Source organism: Elgaria multicarinata, chromosome 5, assembly GCF_023053635.1.
Source record: "Elgaria multicarinata webbii isolate HBS135686 ecotype San Diego chromosome 5, rElgMul1.1.pri, whole genome shotgun sequence".
NCBI classification, from domain to species: domain Eukaryota; kingdom Metazoa; phylum Chordata; class Lepidosauria; order Squamata; family Anguidae; genus Elgaria; species Elgaria multicarinata.
The window spans coordinates 20,390,056-20,408,321 of record NC_086175.1 but is presented as its reverse complement, the minus strand read 5'-3'; positions in this window follow the sequence as shown (position 1 = coordinate 20,408,321).

Genomic DNA, 18,266 nt, shown 5'->3' with positions numbered 1-18,266 from the left:
AATTTTTCCTTTCTTATCACCACTGCACACTGAAGTAAAGTTTTCATAGAGTTGTCCGCCACAACCCCAAGATCTCTACAGACTTTTTTTGGTGTACATGTGAAGATGGGTTTGTTTCTTTGTTTGTTTTTGCCCCAGTGTGTATCACTTTACTTGCCTTGCGTTTGTATTTATTTGTTTGTTAAATTTATATTCCATCTTTCTAGCGATTAGTCATCAAGGTGGCATTTCGTTGCCAGTTTGCTAGTTTATTATCCATTCACCAATCTGGAGAGACCCTCCTGGAGTTCTTTATAGACAGCCTGGGTTTTCACCATTCTGAATATTATGGTATCATTTGCTACCACTCTGCTCATACCTGAATTCAGATAATTTATGTAAAAATTAAACAGCACCGATCCTGCCGGTTCCTGGTACTTCTGACAACGAACAGTCCATGGCTAGATCTACATTAGTGCTTTTTTGTCGGTATTGAAATGCACTGATAACTGTTGGGACACATTAAATATTCCATATGCTGCTTTTCTAACATTATTTACTGCTTTTTATTCTGTATTATCTGAAATAATGCAACAGGTGTCATTGTGTGTGCCACACAATGTATAAATGCACAAGAAAGATATAGTGCTACTATGATGGAATTGTATTGAGATGACATGAGGTGTAGATCAGGTCCATCATTACAATATGCTGCTTCCTGTTTCCCCCCAATTACTGATCCATAAAGGAGCCCATTCTCTTATCCCATGAGTTTATTGAGGAACTCTTGGTTAGGAACTTTGACACGAACTTTTTAATGTCTAAACATATAATGTCCCAATCTAATGTCCTAGATTATCCCAAACTAAGTATTTGTTTATTGACACTATTAAAAATATTAAAAAGTTGTGGGGTCAATGTTAGGGATGTAATACTGGAGATTTGGAGGCCATGGAGAAAAAACATGTTTGCCCTCATTTTTTAAAAAAGAGGTATTGCTAAAATTGCTTTTTTACTTTAGGAACAATATATATGTATAACTTGATAACTTGGTTTGCTCACAAAATCATCATAAAAATCAAAAATAATAATGTAAACTGAGGCCTTAGCTAGACCTAAGGTTTATCCCGGGATTATCCCTGTTCATGTAAATGACACACAGGGGATCCCAGGAACAGGCAGGGACAACCCTGGGATAAACCTTAGGTCTAGATAAGGCCTTAGTAAATTTGTGGTTATTGTTGGAATAAACTGCACTTTTAAATTTAATATACTAAATCTGATATTTTTATGAGCAAACCAAGGCCATGGCTAGACCCGGCCTATATCCCAAGATTGTCCCGGGATCATCCCTGTGCATCGAAATGACACACAGGGGATCCCGGGAGCAGGCAGGGACGACCCCTCCATTTGCCTGGGATAATCCTTAGGTCTAGCTAAGGCCCAAGTTATACATGATACATACATTCCTGGTTAAAACAAAAAGGGATTGTGGGGAGCTCCAAAAAGATATATCCAAACTGGAAAAAAAGTGGCATTCAAATGGCAAATGAGATTCAATGTAAGCAAGTGTAAAGTGATGCACTTCGGGGCAAAAAATTCCGATTTCAATTATAACCTGATGGGATCTGAACTAGCGGTCACTGACGAAGAAAGTGATCTTGTGGTTATGGTGGACAGCTCATTGAAAATTCAGGCATCAAAATGTGCTTAAGCACATTGATCCAAATATGTCTATCAACAGGACTTGTCCAAAGGTAATCTAAAAACATGTGAGATGGGCTGATGCACAAAACATGTCATGCTGGCCTTGATGTGATGCAGGCAGACATGAGAGTACAACAAACACATAGAATCTTAGTGTGAGCCCTGCCAATTGACCTAGGGCCTTGCTAGACGAGGCCTTAGCGTGCTTTGAGGCCAGGTTTCCCTGCTGTGCGTCCAGATGACGCACAGGGGAATCCGGGGTCAAGGCGCATTGAAGCCTCCCTTAGCACGCCATAAGCGAAGTCGTTTATGGCACGCCTTTTCCGCAGCCCCGGCCTGAGGCCAGGGCTGCGGAACGTCTAGCAAGGTCCGTGGCTTTTTGCGGCTACTCGCTTACTCGCGAGTAGCCGGGAAAAGCCACGGACTGGGCACAGCGCTCATACGAGCGCTGTGCCCATCGGGCCAGGGGGGGAATCCCAGGGGGGACATAGGGGGGGAAGGCCGGACCGGCAGGAGAGGGGGATGGCGGAGGGCGACACGGGAGACGGGAACGGGGAGGGAGGGCGGGGAAAGAGTGGGCAGGGGGCAGGGGGCTTAATTAAAAAAAGGGTGGGGGCTTAAGTTAAAAAAAAACCTTACCTTCTCCGGAGTCTTCGGGCCGCACGTGGCCCCTTTAACAAAAACCAAAAAAAACAAAAATGGCCAGCGCTGCAGGGCTTCCGTAGTCCCTGCGTGTCGGCCGTCTAGGAGGTGCGGCGGCGCGCGCTAAAGTTAGCGTGCCGTCGCCCCGCCTCCATGCCAGCTTATCCGGCATGGTCTAGCAAGGCCCCTAGTCATCACTAAGACACCTTAAGCAGAAGCCGATAAAACAAAAAGAGGAATTTGAATATTTGCATTTATTTGGTGACATGGCTAAATGTATATTGAAAGGAAATGGGTCATGTAATTTAACATCACCTTTCGTTGAAGCTGAACTTTTGGAGGGGCAAGGCAGTGTCATCCCATGAAAATGAGTATCAGTAGTCTCAGGACAGACAAAAGGAAGTACGGTTTCACTCAGTGCATAATTAACTTATGGTATCTATTGCTATAAGATGTGGCACAGGTTGTGTTTCTTAAGGATTAAGCAAGTCTGTCGGTGCCAAGTAGTCTGAATAGCCAAGTGCACCCTTCATCAACCTGATGGCCTCTAGATGTGCTGGACTGCAGCTCTCATCATTTCCAGCCAGTGTGACAAATGATGGGACTTGTTGTCCAAGATATCAGGAGAAAACCAGTTTGGCTAAATAGAACTTCCATGTGTAGAAAGAAACGGTACATGCTGGATACCAGGAACACACAATGCATTTTACACAAACCAAATCTTACTTAATTTTTATTATTATTAAAAGAAAAACTGCAGCTTCATCCAGGAAAACGATTTCAGGGTGTTATACACAAAAAACAAACATTCCATACAAAAAAAACCACCATTGAACGAAGTAAATTTAAAGGGCATAACCACTATTTCAACCAACTAAAAATACATATTTTTAATATTAAAATGCCTGGGCAATTTTTTTTCAAAATGGTTTTAACCTTTTCTAGGCTCTCTGTGTAAGCTGTTTTTGGTAATGTCAGCTAAGTGGCTTAATTTTTTTCCCCACCAGCGTGGGAAGTTTTATGCTGCATCCTATTGTTTTAAAAATACTTGCAGTCACTATTTTGTATTTTAATATTGTAGATTGTTTTGTTCTGTTCTGTCCTGTAATCTTTCCAGGGAAAATGTGTTGATTGGTAGCCATATAAATGGAGGAGGAGGAGGAGGAGGAGGAGGAGGAGCCGCCGCCGCCGCCGCCCCGGCCATGGCCTTTGTGTAAATTTTCCGAGGGGCATATGGCTGGCCACAGTTAGAGATGAGATGGAGTTTGGATCTGATTCAGCAATGCAGTTCTTATCATCTTATGTTTATTTTTCCTCCCATTATTTATTTGTTTGTACTTTTGTTTATTGTACTTCTGTGCTGCCCATAACCACAGTACTCTGAATGATGTTCCTAAGAAGTAGTTAAAATACAATATGAGCAATAAAGCTACAATTACAATAAAAAACACATCACAAAGTCTAAGCAATAAAGTTAAACACATCTTTAAATTTTTTAAAAAAAAAAACACCCTCAAAATCCAGTAAAGAGCCTTTATTTATTTATTTATTGCAAAAGATTTATGCAAAAAAAATTAATGTACATTGGTCTACTACCCCATAAGGGAGCTCTTAACTTATGCTAATGTGATTCTCCATTTTTATATTCGTGTATTTTTGTTTGCCATTTTTATTTTATGTTAAACTCACTATTGTTATTGTGTTTATATTAGCTCATCTTCTTACTTGTATTCTATCTTTCTAATTATATCAAATTGTGATGGCTTATCGCTTTTAGCAATAAAGATTTCATTCACTCATGTTACCATGAGTGCTGATAGCCCAGCTCATTTTCTGCTTTGTTGCCTCTCAATCCCCTCACCATAGAGGGGCTCATGAATAATAAAAATGTACCTCATGCATAGTGAATCCCCCCCTTTGATATTTGCATGCGGTGCAGTCCCGCCCCCTCTTTCACGTGTCCTGATTGGCTGCCTCTGTCCCCTTCTTGCTGACACTGACAGCCTAACCACATGGCTGTGCCTGGGGCCTGACTTTGCACCACACAAATTGGTTGAGCAGGGCTGTCCATCATCCTGCTGGCTACCCTACCTGTTTGGTGCAGGTAGGGTAGCCATTAATTGCTATTAAAGCTCAAGCTTTGAACATGCTCGAACTTTCAAAGTTTTCTGCAGGTCTACACTGCTCAAACTTCAGTTGAAAACAAAAATGAGCAAACTCAGTCTGGTAGTTCTCAAGTAATAAGCCTTACGGTACCATATTCTTATACAGCTTTTATTTATTTAAAATATTTATATACCACCCTTAGTCAAAACAGGTTCCAAGATGGTTTAAAATAATTTAAAAGTCCACTGAGCACCTTCAGACCTTTTTGAGCTGTTTTCAGAGGGCTCCCTACATCAGAGGTGATTTTTATCTCTGCAAACTTTAGGGTTCCCTGACTCTGCAGATACCTCCTTCTTGTACATGGGTGGTAGGGTTTGGGCTACATAAGCAATGATACTCACACCTGAACATCAGAAATAGAAGGAATAATACCCAAGTGTTTGGGGAACTGTTTGGAGATTTGATTAAATAGCTGTAAACTGCTCCTCAGGGAACTAGGGAAGGCATGATATAAATATTATTATTATTATTATTATTATTATTATTATTATTATTATTATTATTATTATTATTTATTTATATAGCACCATCAATGTACATGGTGCTGTACAGAGTAAAAAAGTAAATAGCAAGACCGTTCCACTGTGGTTATAAACTATAATCTGAATTTCATTTAGCTTCTTTCTGGTGGCAGATTGCAGAGCGCCCAAGTAATATTCCCTTTGGCTATTCTTCTGTAGTGTACATGTTTCCACCGATGGAAAAAGAGCGCAAGCCAGCAACTGCTCTCATGCAACTGGACTAAATATTAAATAATACATCAAAAGAAAACTCTGTATTACTTGATCTCCTTACCAATGCTCAGTTCCTAGAGCAGTAATTTCCAGACTGAGTGCTGTGTGAGAATGAGTATGCTGCAAGAATTAAATTAAATGATTCAAAGCTCCTCTGAGCCCAAAGTCACAACCCATTTAGATGCTGCTTGCCACATCTCTGCATGATTAATTGCTCTGGCCTTGCCGATCAGCTTCCTTTGGGAAGATAATTCTGCTCCATCCCTGAACCAGGTATGACTGGCAGAGTTGCAGCAGAAGTACCAGCCCTCACAAGAGGATGCCTGTTGTGCCTGTGCATGAGCCTATACTGTGGGCTTGCCTCTCAGGGCACATCTACCCCAAGCAGGATATTCCATTATGAAAGTGGTATGAAAGCGGTATATAAAAGGCAGGAGCCACACTACTGCTTTATAGCGGTATTGATTGAAGTGCACTGCAGGATCTACACTACTGCTTGATAGTGGTAATGAAGTGCACTGACAACTGTTGGGGCCCATTGACACATCTACCCCAAGCAGGATATAACACTATGAAAGCGGTATATGGTATGTGTCAGTGGGCCCCAACAGTTGTCAGTGCACTTCAATACATCTATAAAGCAGTAGTGTGGCTCCTGCCTTTTATATACCACTTTCATAATGGAATATTCTTAGCTATGAGCCCTTAGTCAGCCATGCCCAGGATAGTAACGTGTAGAAGCAACAAGGATGGGCTCCTCTGCAGGGAGGACCTTCTTATGTTTACACAGCTTGCTTGCAGAGTAGGCACTTATTGTGGAATTACCATGGTTTAATCATCATCATCATCATCATCATCATCATCATAATTTTATTTATTACCCACCTCGCTCTCTGGATTGAAGCAGGGAACAACACCAAACATAATGTAATACATAAAATTAGTTAAAAGAGCATATAAAACCAATACAATATTAACATGACAATCACAGCATCTTAAAATTCTTAGGTTTAAAATTCATGTGGGGAGGACTGCAGGAAGAGACTAGTCTTTAAAGCTGCCTTAAACTCAGAGAGAGCTTTAAGCTGATGAATCTCCTCCGGCAGGCCGTTCCACAGTCTGGGGGTGGCAGAAGAAAAGGTCCTCTGGGTAACAGTTGCCAGCCTAGTTGTGACTGACCGGAGTAAACCCTTCCCAGAGGACCTGAGTGTGCGCGGCGGATTGTATGGGAGAAGGCGATCCTGCAGGTAACCTGGACCCAAACCATGTAGGGCTTTAAGGGTAATAACCAACACTTTATACTTCGCCGGGAAACTAATTGGCAACCAGTGAAGTGATTTTAAAGTTGGTGTAATACGGTCACCCCTAGGTGTACCCTGGCTGCCATATTTTGAACTAGTTGAAGTCACTATCCCATTTCGGGGGAATCCATTTATAATACTCCTGTGTTTTCCTAGTGCTGCTTTCTTTTTCTTTTTTTACTACCAAACGTCTGGAAGGGTCATGCTATCCCCACAAGTGTAGATGTCCTTAGCACTACTCTTTCATCTTTTCTCGGAGGTGGGATTTTGGGAGTGACCTTTCAAGCAGGTAAACTTGCTGCAGCTCAACACACAATCAGTATGACCTTTGAAGTGGACGCCATATTATCACTAGCTAGGAAAGTGTTTTGGTTCTACTTAAAAGACTAGTTTGTAAAATAATAATAATGGGTGATTAAAAGTGGCACCCTAAAATATGCTTGTGGGGAAGGGTGAATGGTGAATGGGTGCTGAACTGTGAGAGATTCAGCTAACCAATAAGTCACTACCTGCCTCAAAACCACAGTATTTTAAAAAGTTGAAAGGGTAGTGCTAAGGGCAGAACTTAGTGAGATGTTCACACAGAAAAAGCACAATATCCCCCAATAGTGTGGAATGTCAGTTGCAATTCTGCTTGTAACTTACGGCCAAAGAGCAATGATTTATTAACACTGAATGCCCTCCATCTGGAAGCACCCACATTCTAATAGCCAATGATTAGGATGGTAAGAATGCAGCAAGCCAGGGAGAAATGCCCAGTTATCAGAAGTTGGAGAAATAACCCTATGCAGATATTTGAGCAAATGCATGAGGGCTTAAACAGGGACGGGGGTGAGGCCCACACACAATTCCTGCCCCTAATGTCCCTGTGCACAGTGACTCCTCATCCGGCATGAAGGTCTGAATGGAGCTTAGGGGTGGTGCTTGCATGCATGCTCCACCCCTTAGACACTTTAAACACACACACACACACACACCTGCCCAAGGAACCAGGGATTTGGTTATACTGTGCCAAAACATCCTTGGTCTCTTCCAGGGTTATTTTTCAAACTTTTATCTGTCTTTCACCTGATGGATTTCCAAGGACATAAGTAACCAAACAACAGATCTAGCCTACTTTGGGAGTTGGGGGGGACCCTCCCTGTAATACCCGAGACTTCACATTAATATCACCCTGTTAACTTTTAAAAGCACCCAAATCTTCCTATAATAAATAGTTTTCATAGTGACAGGTAAAGCTCAAGTCACACATTGCCTTTGAAGTTTTAATGGCCACTCCAACCTCATGATAAAGCTACTCTCAACCTTTCGTTGGTAGTAATTTTGCAAAGCCTGAAGCGGCTCGAGTCATCTTTACTGTTCAGCTCCCAAGGACGAAGATCTCATAAAACTGTGGGCTTCAAAGAGGCTGCTCCTTTTCTTTCCTCTTTTAAAAAGAAATTCCTCCTGTGTTCTACGCCGAGCTACACAAGTTAACACCCTCCTCCCATTTTCAACCTGTTCTTCAAGTCATCATAGATGTCAGCGGCCACTTACACAGCCCTGCGATTGGCAATTAAAAGGGCTCCTTTTCCAGTCTTTCTCCTGGCAGCAGTCCAGCTTTTGACACCCCTCTCAAATGTTTGAAATAAAATTGCGTTCCCCCCCCCCTCCAAAGTTGCACTGGTCTTCAATTAGTTCAGGGGTGCCATTTGATCAACCTTCTCCAAACAACCTGCACCTTCCAGATGTGTTGGACTGGATGTTTAGTCAGGCAGCTATCTGTTCTAGGAATCCCCACTCTTTGTGGGTGTAATCTACAACCCACTTACTTTACAGGACTCCACACTCCCCCTCTGCACTGCCGCCACCACCACCACCAACAACAACAACAACAGTGGAACAATGTTGTAACAAGACAGGTTGTGCGTGGCAGCCCAGATTCTAATCTTTACTTTTATGTAAAATGGCATTCTGTTAGGCAATCTCTTTGTGCAGTCAAGGGCAGGACAAAAATAGAGGCAGAGGCAGGAAAAGCAGGTCTCTTCATTGCTGAGACTACGAAGGAGTCTTGCCAGGAAGTTGTTATAGGGCGTGCGGGGGGGTGTCTGGGATTATCAACTGAACTGACCTGACCTGGCCTCTCTTTGCAAGGAGGCGGTTTTGGCTGATATGACTAATCTTCCTCCAGGTTCTCAGGAAGCCTGGGTCTGGACCAAGATATTCTGCTGCCTGATGTGAAGAACAAGATGGTGCCCCTTCCATTCCATGTATGAATGGCATCTGGCCAGCCAGATGAATCTGTCGTCAAAATTGACAATGGTACAGCATCCTCCACTGCACCAGAAGGCAGCAGGCTAACTTAGGGGGCACAGAGCAGGCTGCATGGCACACAGGTTTTTCCTCCATCACATTGTTGCTATCTCCCAAGATCTGCTGCCTGAGGCGATTCCCTCTTTCTGCCTAATGGTAGGGCCGGCCCTGTTACTCTAAATCCTGCATGCCACCACTTGTGCAAGGCCTACTATAGGCTTTAGTCTTCCTCATACATTCCCTAGCTTCTATCTCTGCCTCCTGAAGTTCCACAGTAGCTGACTTACATTATTAGTTAATTGACAGAGGCTTTTGCTTATTGCCACCCAATAACTACTACCGAGGCCCTTTCTACACCTAAAGATTATCCCAGGAAAATGGAGGGATCATCCCTGCCTGCTCCTGGGATACCATGTGTGTCTGTAGATGCACAGGGACGATCCCGGGGGGTGGGGGGAAAGGCAGGTGTAGAAGCGGCCCAAGTCACTTGTGCTGCTTGAAAGGGGGGGGAGGGAGAAGAGAGAGATTCTGGGAATTGTAGTCCAGCACATCTGGAGGGCTGATATATGTTCATATGGGGATCCACACCTGTTCCCTTGATTTATATTATCAAACTGACCCAAATCCACATGTATATCTCATCGCATAATCTTGGCTAAAAGATAAGAGAGCAGGCCAAAGGATTACACACTTCCTGCCGCTTCTGTCTTGTCATACTTAGGTATGTTTTAGCATTACATCTGCAGTAAAGTGCACCATGGTTAATGCTAGCTAGGTTCCCTCTTAACCAGGTTTTGCAAATCTGCTTCAAACCCTAGTTTCATGTCTTGGTTAAGTTGGAAATCCTGACTAATATTAGATTGTAAATTGTAACTGCACACTTTTGTGTGTGTAAAATGTTTCTTTAAAAAAATCACAGAATATTACCTGGCCTTATTAAGGACAATAGTGGACAGCTGGGGCAAAACTAATTAGCCCCAGTCCATCCAGACATAATCATGACTAGGGCATTCTGAAATCAATGAAATGGGACTAAATTGTGATTATATGCTATTTTCATTGATGGGAATTAAATTAGTCGCACCACACTTTTGTTGGACTGTGTCCTTTGCCTTTTTATAGTCTCTAGGTGAGTGGTTCTGAATATCTGTGAACTGACATGCAGGGCGTTTCCCCTTCCCCCAAATTACAATTGGAGGTTTACCTTCAGGATGTGTAAGAGTTTAGAATGACTCACACTCAGTGGAGTTCACCCCTTTGGTTTCTGCACGAGTCAAGACCAGAACAGTGAGTCATGCCAAGATACAACAGGCAGCCTCCTGAAAGGGTGAACAACATTGTGGTGCCTGAATATTGAGAAGGATCAAATCATGCATGATGCAGATATATGACCAAGGGCACGTCTACACAAAGGGTTTGCCCCAGGGTGGATTCGTAGCAGCGGTAAGTCATCTACATGATGCAGGTGCCATTGCGAACCCATCCAGGGGCAAATCCTGGAAACTCTGCTCCAAAAAAGTCAGGCACTTACCCCAACTTTTTTTGGCAGCGGAGGCTTGTCACAGCCTATGGCGCCCCCTGATTGGTCGCCATGGGCTGGACAGGGAAGGCGGCAGCCCCACGCCCCTGTAAAAAAAAAAACAGGAAGGAGAAGAACGGGGCTGTTCGTCCTTCACTTTAAAAAAAATTATTATCTGTATCTGTGCAGCTGCACAGATACAGATAATAATAAAAAAACAGAGGGGAGGAACAGGCAGCCAGAAGGAGGTCAGAGAGAGGAGAGGTGGTCCACCCGGTGTCCGGCTCCTCATGACCCCCTCTGGCTGCCTTGTTCCTTCCCCCATCTCCATTTTTTTTAAAAAAATATTATCTATATCTGCGCAATTGTGCAGATACTGATAATAAAATTATAAAAGGGGAGAGGAATGGCCCCGTTCCTCTCCACCCTCCACCCTGTTTTTAATTTTTTTTATTTGTACAGAGTGGGGAAAGTTTGCACTTGCATTCCTTCCCGTGCAGATGCCTGGAAGGAACGCAAGTGCGGAAGCCAGGCGTTTCATGGCACGAAAGCGCTGTCCCCAAGACAGGGGCCAAATGATTTGCCAGGGTGGAGCAGGATTGGATAGAAGCGATGCCAAAGCATGGAATTATGCAGAGAGGGGTAGGCAGCCTCCTCTGTGGGTGAGTATATCTTGGGCTCACCAAATAGCCGTCGGTGGCTTACTACACAGTCCTGTAGATGCTTACTCAAAAGTTGATGCTATGTTTGGACCTTGGGGCTGATGGCCAGGGCCCTGCTACGGAGCCCACCACTACCACCAAATGGCAACCCAGAGAGCAACAGGTGACAAATAGGCCTTACATCAGCATCTGAGCCAACGAGGGTATGCTGCACCCTGCCATGGCTGACACTAGTAAACCGCAGCATCCTTCCTTCCATCATCATCATCATCATCATTATCATTATTATTATTTTAAAAAAAAATAGACAGAGGATGGCCTCCTGGGCATGTAAATGGTTACAGGTGCTCATTTTATTTTATTTTTTTACTTTAAAATATTTATTATTCTTTTCTATAGCAAAATTGTGCTTATTCCAAGGAATTTTGTGAAGCATCGGGGCAGCAGAAATGCTCTCCATTTTATGCCTGTAATCAAGATGGGGGCTATGATTGAAGTGAGCGCTCAGAGTATTTGTTTTTGTTTTATTTTTTGTTTGTCAAGGTTGGAAAACTGGCCTCCCTCCCCCCCCTCTCTCTCCCTCTCTCTCTCTCTCTCTCATATCAGAAATGTGGAAGCATTTGTAAAACATGGGCTGTGTTCAGAAGACACCTTAAACCACAGCTTTAACCACAGTGAATAAAGCAAAAAGTCTTACTAACCATGGTTAAAGCCATGGTTTAAGGTGTCTTCTGAACACGGCCATGGAATGACAGGAGTGGGGGGGTGGGGAAGGGAGAGCAATGGCAGTGGTGTGCTTCACAACAGAAGTAATACCCATAAATGTTTCAAGAGCAGCTCCCATAACACCATTAAGTCTAAATGAAGGGAGAGGGGAGAAGGTGTATCACTCCAGATGTTTTTGGATTGCAATTCCCATCATCCATCACCATTTGCCATGCTTGCTAGGGATGATGGGTCTTGCAGTCCAACACCATCTGGAGGGCCACGCATTCCCCACCCCTGGTCTAAAATTACGTTAGTTGCACCACTGTTGTGCCCCATTGAGTTCAATGAAATTATTCCCAGTTAAACGTTATAGATTATTTGCTTAAGGTGCAATCCTATGCATGCTCAGGCAGAAAAAAGTCCTATAATTCTCAGCATTCCCCAGCCAGTGTGGGACTTGTAGGACTTTTTTCTGTCTGAACGTGCTTAGGATTGCACCCAGAGCTGCTTTGTCTGCTCTTGGTGCAGTTGTGGATACTAATTAGGGGTTCTCATTAGAATCCTTGTAAAGGAAATTAAATCCCACAATTCAAGCGCACGCAAACAGGTTAGGGCCCCAGCCGTTGTCAGGCGTATCCCTAAACATGGGGGTCATGCACAGCGCCTGCCTTTCCACATAGACAAAATAACATTTGCAATCACCATGACTAATGTATTTGCAGATGGTACCAGCTAACATCATTTTATAATCAAGTTTCTCAGCTCTTTATGAGGATTTGCTTCTTTGAGGCTACTGAAAAGCTCTTTTATATCACAGAAATTAGCTGAAACGTCCGGAGGCCTGGTATGTACCCTGCAAAATGCTCACATTTCATTTGATTGCTGCTCTTAATATTTCAAAGATGAAGTCAGGGGTGTGTTTTTTCCCCTCCCCCCCTCCTGCCCTAGAGGCTCTTAGGATTTGTGTGAACTTTTTTTCAAGGACAAGCGGATCTGAGCGCTGTCTTCATAATAGAGATGTGGGAAAGCCTCAGCCCCCCAAGAGTTTAAGAAATAACACTTACATAGGAAAAGCCTATTACTTTGCGTGTAAATTCATATTCATAAGCTGAAGGGGCTGAACTAGGCATGATGTTAAATGCATTTTTAAACATTGCTAATAGAGCCACAGAGTGCGAGTGGCTGATAGTTATCTGAGTGGCAGGAGATGGAGATGGAAGACTCTGATCCGTTCCTTCCCTGTTGTGGCCCCGATGGAAACCATTCTTTTGAAGCTGCTCCCTCCCACTTGCTGGGGTCCCAATAATGATCTGCACCATCTAGCAGCTGCTATTTCTGTCCCCGTAGCCAGCAGGTCACGTTGGGTGGGGATGATGGCAGTTCTTAGCCAAGCCACTTGGAGGGTGCTGAATGGGGAAAGGCATCCTAACCCTGTGCTTCTCACCAAACTAGGATTTTCCTCTTATACATGCAGTGTGGATCTGAATCACTTTGCAACCCTAAGGGGGAGGAGGGAAGCAATTTGGGCCATAGCTGGACAGGGCAATATCCCAGGGATCACCCCCCGGATCGTCCCTGTGCATTCACATGACGCACAGGGCATCCCAGGAGCAGGAAGCAATGATCCCTCCATTTCCCCGGGATTTTGCCCTACCTTTCTAGCCCAATTTTTTCCGCAGTCTCAGACTGATCCCGAAACCGTGGAACGTGTGGCTGGGCATCGCGGGTTGTCCTGGCTCCTCACGAGTAACTGTAAGGAGCTGGGCACGGGGTACAGAGCTCCTCAGGAGCTCTGTGCCCATCGGGGTGGGGGAGGGGGAGGTTTTTTTCAAAAAAATATGTTTTTTGCACAAGCGCTCGTGCGCTTCTTCTCGTTTAAAAATTCAAAATGGCGGTCGCAATGTCACGTGCCGCGTGTAGACCAGGGCGATGATCTGACAATCATAAAATCATGAGATTGTCGCCATACAACCCCCTCATCTAGCCATGGCCTTGGTTGTCGCCCCCCCTCCTTCCCGAAACCTGTTGTGTGTGCGCATGCAGGTGGGGGAAGGGGGATGGCATTTCGTTCCGGAGAGGGTCCCCAATCGCCACCTCTTTTCCTTGTCCCATACAACTGAATGGAGCAAACTGAAAGCTCTGCCGTTGGGAAAACTGTTGGTGGCAGATACATATAGTTTGAAACCTGGAGCTTCAGTATTGCTTATCTATCATCATGGCAAGTAGCCATGATGTCATTTTCCATTCACTGTTAAAAATACAGAGGCTCTCTTTTCTTCTTCAGCTCAGGTGTGCTCCTGCTTTCTAAGCTAAGTGGAATGTATGTATGTTAGGGTAAAACGTAAGGTTAGGATCTACTGATAGATCTTTGATTGATTTTCAATAGATTGGCAAGAGGCTTAGATTCAAAAGTTTTTAACAAATTGCTACAATTAAAAGGCTTCCTTTCCACGCCCCTCTGTGCGATTATATGCATGTTTACTTAGAATTAAGTCCCACTAGTTTCAGTGGGGGGGGGGGTTGCTCCCAGGTAAGTGTGTATAGAATGGCAATGTCAAATTAGGCTACTGAAATGGAGAAGTTCGAAAGAAAACCAGGAGGGGATTTTTGAGTGATAAGATTGTGAGTTCTGTCTTGGGCTGAGCATGTGCTCACAGGCATCTTGTTCCTTAATGCTCTGAGTATGATCTGGTTTGATTTTTTTTGTAAATCCTGGGTAGTTTTGAGTGAGCATGCTGGCTCCCAGCCTTCAGATCTTTCCCAAGCGCTCAAGGATGCTCTGTCCCTGGGTTGTTTAGCTTGATATCTGAATGCAGAAGTCTGGGTTGTTGAGGGAGAAACAACCCAGATATGTAACACATGGGCTGAGTTCGGACGACACACTAATCAACGGTTGTTTCCCATTCTGTTCCTATCCCCCCCCCCAGTTGATTAGCATGTTGTCTGAACTCAGCCATGGTTTGTTCTTGGGTTACAACTCTGGGTTTTCTGCCAATAACCCAGAAGTCTGAATTTGAACACCTTTTTAACCCAGGGATTGGTCATCCCTGGATTGTTTAACTACACCCAGCTGCAGTGGGAGTAATTAGATAGCAAGTATCAGCATGCTCAGTCATTCTTGCTTCTCTCACAGCAACCCGGTTTTTTAAAACCCTGGGTTGTTGTGACATCTGGCCTGGGTCACTATCTGCATGCATCCTGGTCTGGGTCAATGGCTGCACTATTTTGCACCTGTTTTGGGCTGGTGAGTCTCAGGATGCTACTAAAAACAGTTGATCCTGCAAGTCTGAGGTCTGCCCAGCTTTACAGCAAGAAATCTGTTGCATTCCCTACATACAGGCATAGTCTGTGTGTATATCTTGCTGCCTTCTGCTGGGAACATGAAAATCTGGGGAATGTGTAGACTAATCTGTTATAGTGTGTATGCATGGAGGACCTGGCTCAGTGGCCCAAACCCACCACCACCTCCAAATCCCACTAGGCATACCTGAAGTAGCTCCTTGGATCCTGGCCAGTGTCTCCTTTGGGTTAAGAGAACAGAAGTGAGATTCATCCGCCCCAACAAATAACACAAACAGCACAGCTGTTCTATCTTAGCTAAAGTTGAGGAGGCTCTCACATACGGTTGTTTTTCTCATGGGTTGGGATTTGGAAACCGCCAGCCCTTAAAGACAATAAAACCTGGCTGAAAATGGTCAGCTATTACTGAGGTTTCCAAGATATGTTCCGTTATTAGTTAGAGAATGCATAAAAAACATACCAGAGCTCTTTACAGCATTCCTCAATATGGAAAAATCCTTCATCTCTCTAAAGATTGCGTTGAAACAACTGTTGGGAGAAGGCCCATTAAATTAGAAAGGCTAAAATCTTGTGACTCTAGAATGGAAATCCCCTTGGCATCATGTTCTCTCTGTGGGATGAGGAAAACACTCAGCCATCTGGAATCCACGCCTGAAACAAACAACTTGATCCACCTTTACCACAGTATTCCTATACAGAGCCACGAATAGAAGACTGTTCCACAGAAATTATGGCGCATGTGATACAAAATATTCTGTGAGTCAAGCGAGCAAATGGAGCGGTGCAGTTTAAGTGCTGAACACATTCAGTTAACATCACTCCATTCTCACACCTGTCACTTATTACCCAGGCAGTCTGCGAAGCTGCAAATGGAACACTCCATCTAAAGTCAGACTAACGTTATTAGCAAGTATTAGTATAATAAGAAAGGCACAAGCAGAAGCTAACAGCTCTTCAGACACATTCAGAATAATTGTTTAATTATTGAGTAGCACTCCTCATGCTACTTTTGTGAACCGTCCAGAGTGCTTCGGCTATTGGGCGGTATAGAAATGCAATCAATCAATCAATCAATCAATCAATGAATAAATAAATAACATAAGAAGAGCCACACTGGATTAGGCCAAGGATCCATCTAGTTCAGTACTTTGTTCACACAGTGGCCAAGCAGCTAACCATGGTAAACCACAAGCAGGACATGACTGCAGCTGCCCCCTCTATACTACCAGCCTGAGAGCTTTTCAGATATGAAAATGGGTATTTTGGGGTTGTGGAGGTGTCCTTAGCGGAGTTCCATTTACCTGCACAATTAAATCCATGAGGGTATAGAGCTCAACATTTTCAACAGTAGCATTGAATTTATGGAATTCCATCTCAGGGAGGTCCATTCAAGCTCATTTGTTTCTCCGAAATTACCGGCTTCCTAAAAGGGATGCCTTTCAATAAGTCACTGATCTGAATGTGTCTCCTGATTGGAAGGAGTAGGAAGTCACACAGGAATGCAATGGAACACCTCATCTGAGAAATGGTAATTCTGTTCTCTTTGAGGGAAGGAGGCCAGCAGCAATGGAGAAGGCCCTGCCTTCTCCAGAACTCAACAAAGTAGAAAGTCTCACAAGGCTAGAGGGGAAGGCCCTGCCTCCTCCAACAGCTTGGAGGCAACCTCCTTGCAAGTATTTCTAATGGCGTAACACCTCTTGTAGTGTCCCCAGTGATGCTTTCCAACCATGGCCCAGTTCAATCTCCTTATGTTGTATAAGGTTCCAGTACCTCCAGTCTCCAGAGTCTGGGGAGAGAAATACCTAACCTGATAGAAGTATTCCCTGAGGGAGTAGGGCTGGCTTTAGGGTGAGCCTAGCCAGCTTCCTTCATACAAGAGAGAACAGAAATTCACAGGTGAATACAGAATTCAGAGTGGGAATGTGTAAAAGCAGTGCATCCCAGGGTGGACCAGCTGACCTCCGAAGCCAGGCCCTCTCCCTAAGGCTTCTCTGTACGACACACCTGTTGAAGGCATCCTCAGAGGATGCAAAGATCTTGTACTGAGGACCAGGCTGCAGCCCTGTATCTCTTATCCAGGGGAGTCCTTTCTCAGCAGCCATCCCTCTAAGTGAACTATCATCCCCTCTGGGATTACAAGTTGCTAGAGAAGTAAGCAAGAGCGATGCATTCCCTTAGCCAGTGGGATATGGATGAGATCTTCTTGCTCATAGAAGAAGGCTTGAAGGAAACGAAGAGGGTGCGTTTCAAAGCCCTATGAAGAGAGACTGAAAGAACTGGGCATGTTTAGCCTAGAGAAGAGAAGATTGAGGGGAGACATGATAGCACTCATCTAATACTTAAAAGGTTGTCACACAGAGGAGGACCAGAATCTCTTCTCGATCCGCCCAGAGTGCAGGACATGGAATAACAGGTTCAAGTTAAAGGAAGCCAGATTCCAGCTGGACATCAGGAAAAACGTCCTGTTAGAGCAGTACGACAATGGAATCAGTTACCTAGGGAGGTTGTGGGCTCTCCCGCACTAGAGGCCTTCAAGAGACAGCTGGACAACCATCTGCCAGGGATGCTTTAGGGTGGATTCCTGAGCAGGGGGTTGGACTCGATGGCCTTGTAGGCCCCTTTCAGCATCTTCAATTCTGTGATTCTATGATGCTGCCTGTGCAGCCTAGTCCAGTCTAGGCAGGACTTTCTTCCTCCCACTATTGTGTCCCACATGCAAGAGGGGGGCACATCTATAGAGGGGGGGCTTACTCTATGCACAAAGGCTCCTCTCATGAGGTAGAACCTGGACCACAAGTTCTAAACCTCCCCACGATGTAACTGTTAAAGCACATGAGGGAGAACTCAACAAGGAGACTGCCTCCCAGTCCCAGAAGCATGGCTTTCCCCAATCGAGCCAGCCTCCTTCCCTTGAAAGGAGAACAGGCAAAATTCTTCTGTGCATCTGTCCATCAACAGCAATTGGATTAATCATCACACCCAAGGGAGCAGAATTGCTCGCCTCCAGCTTAGCAGCAGAGCATGTGCTTTGCCTGCAAAAGGTCCCAGGTTCAATTCCGACAGCTCCAGGAAGAACAGTCTGAAATCTCGGAAAGCCGCTCTCTGTTAGTGTAGTGGACTAACTCGGTATAAGGAAGCTTCCCATATCCCTGTTATCTGAGGCGGTGCTCCTATTCATGTACTGGAGAAGTGGCTGCAAGAAGCAGGCACTCCACCTGGCCACAGGGGAGGAATCATATTAAAGAGGTATTGGTGA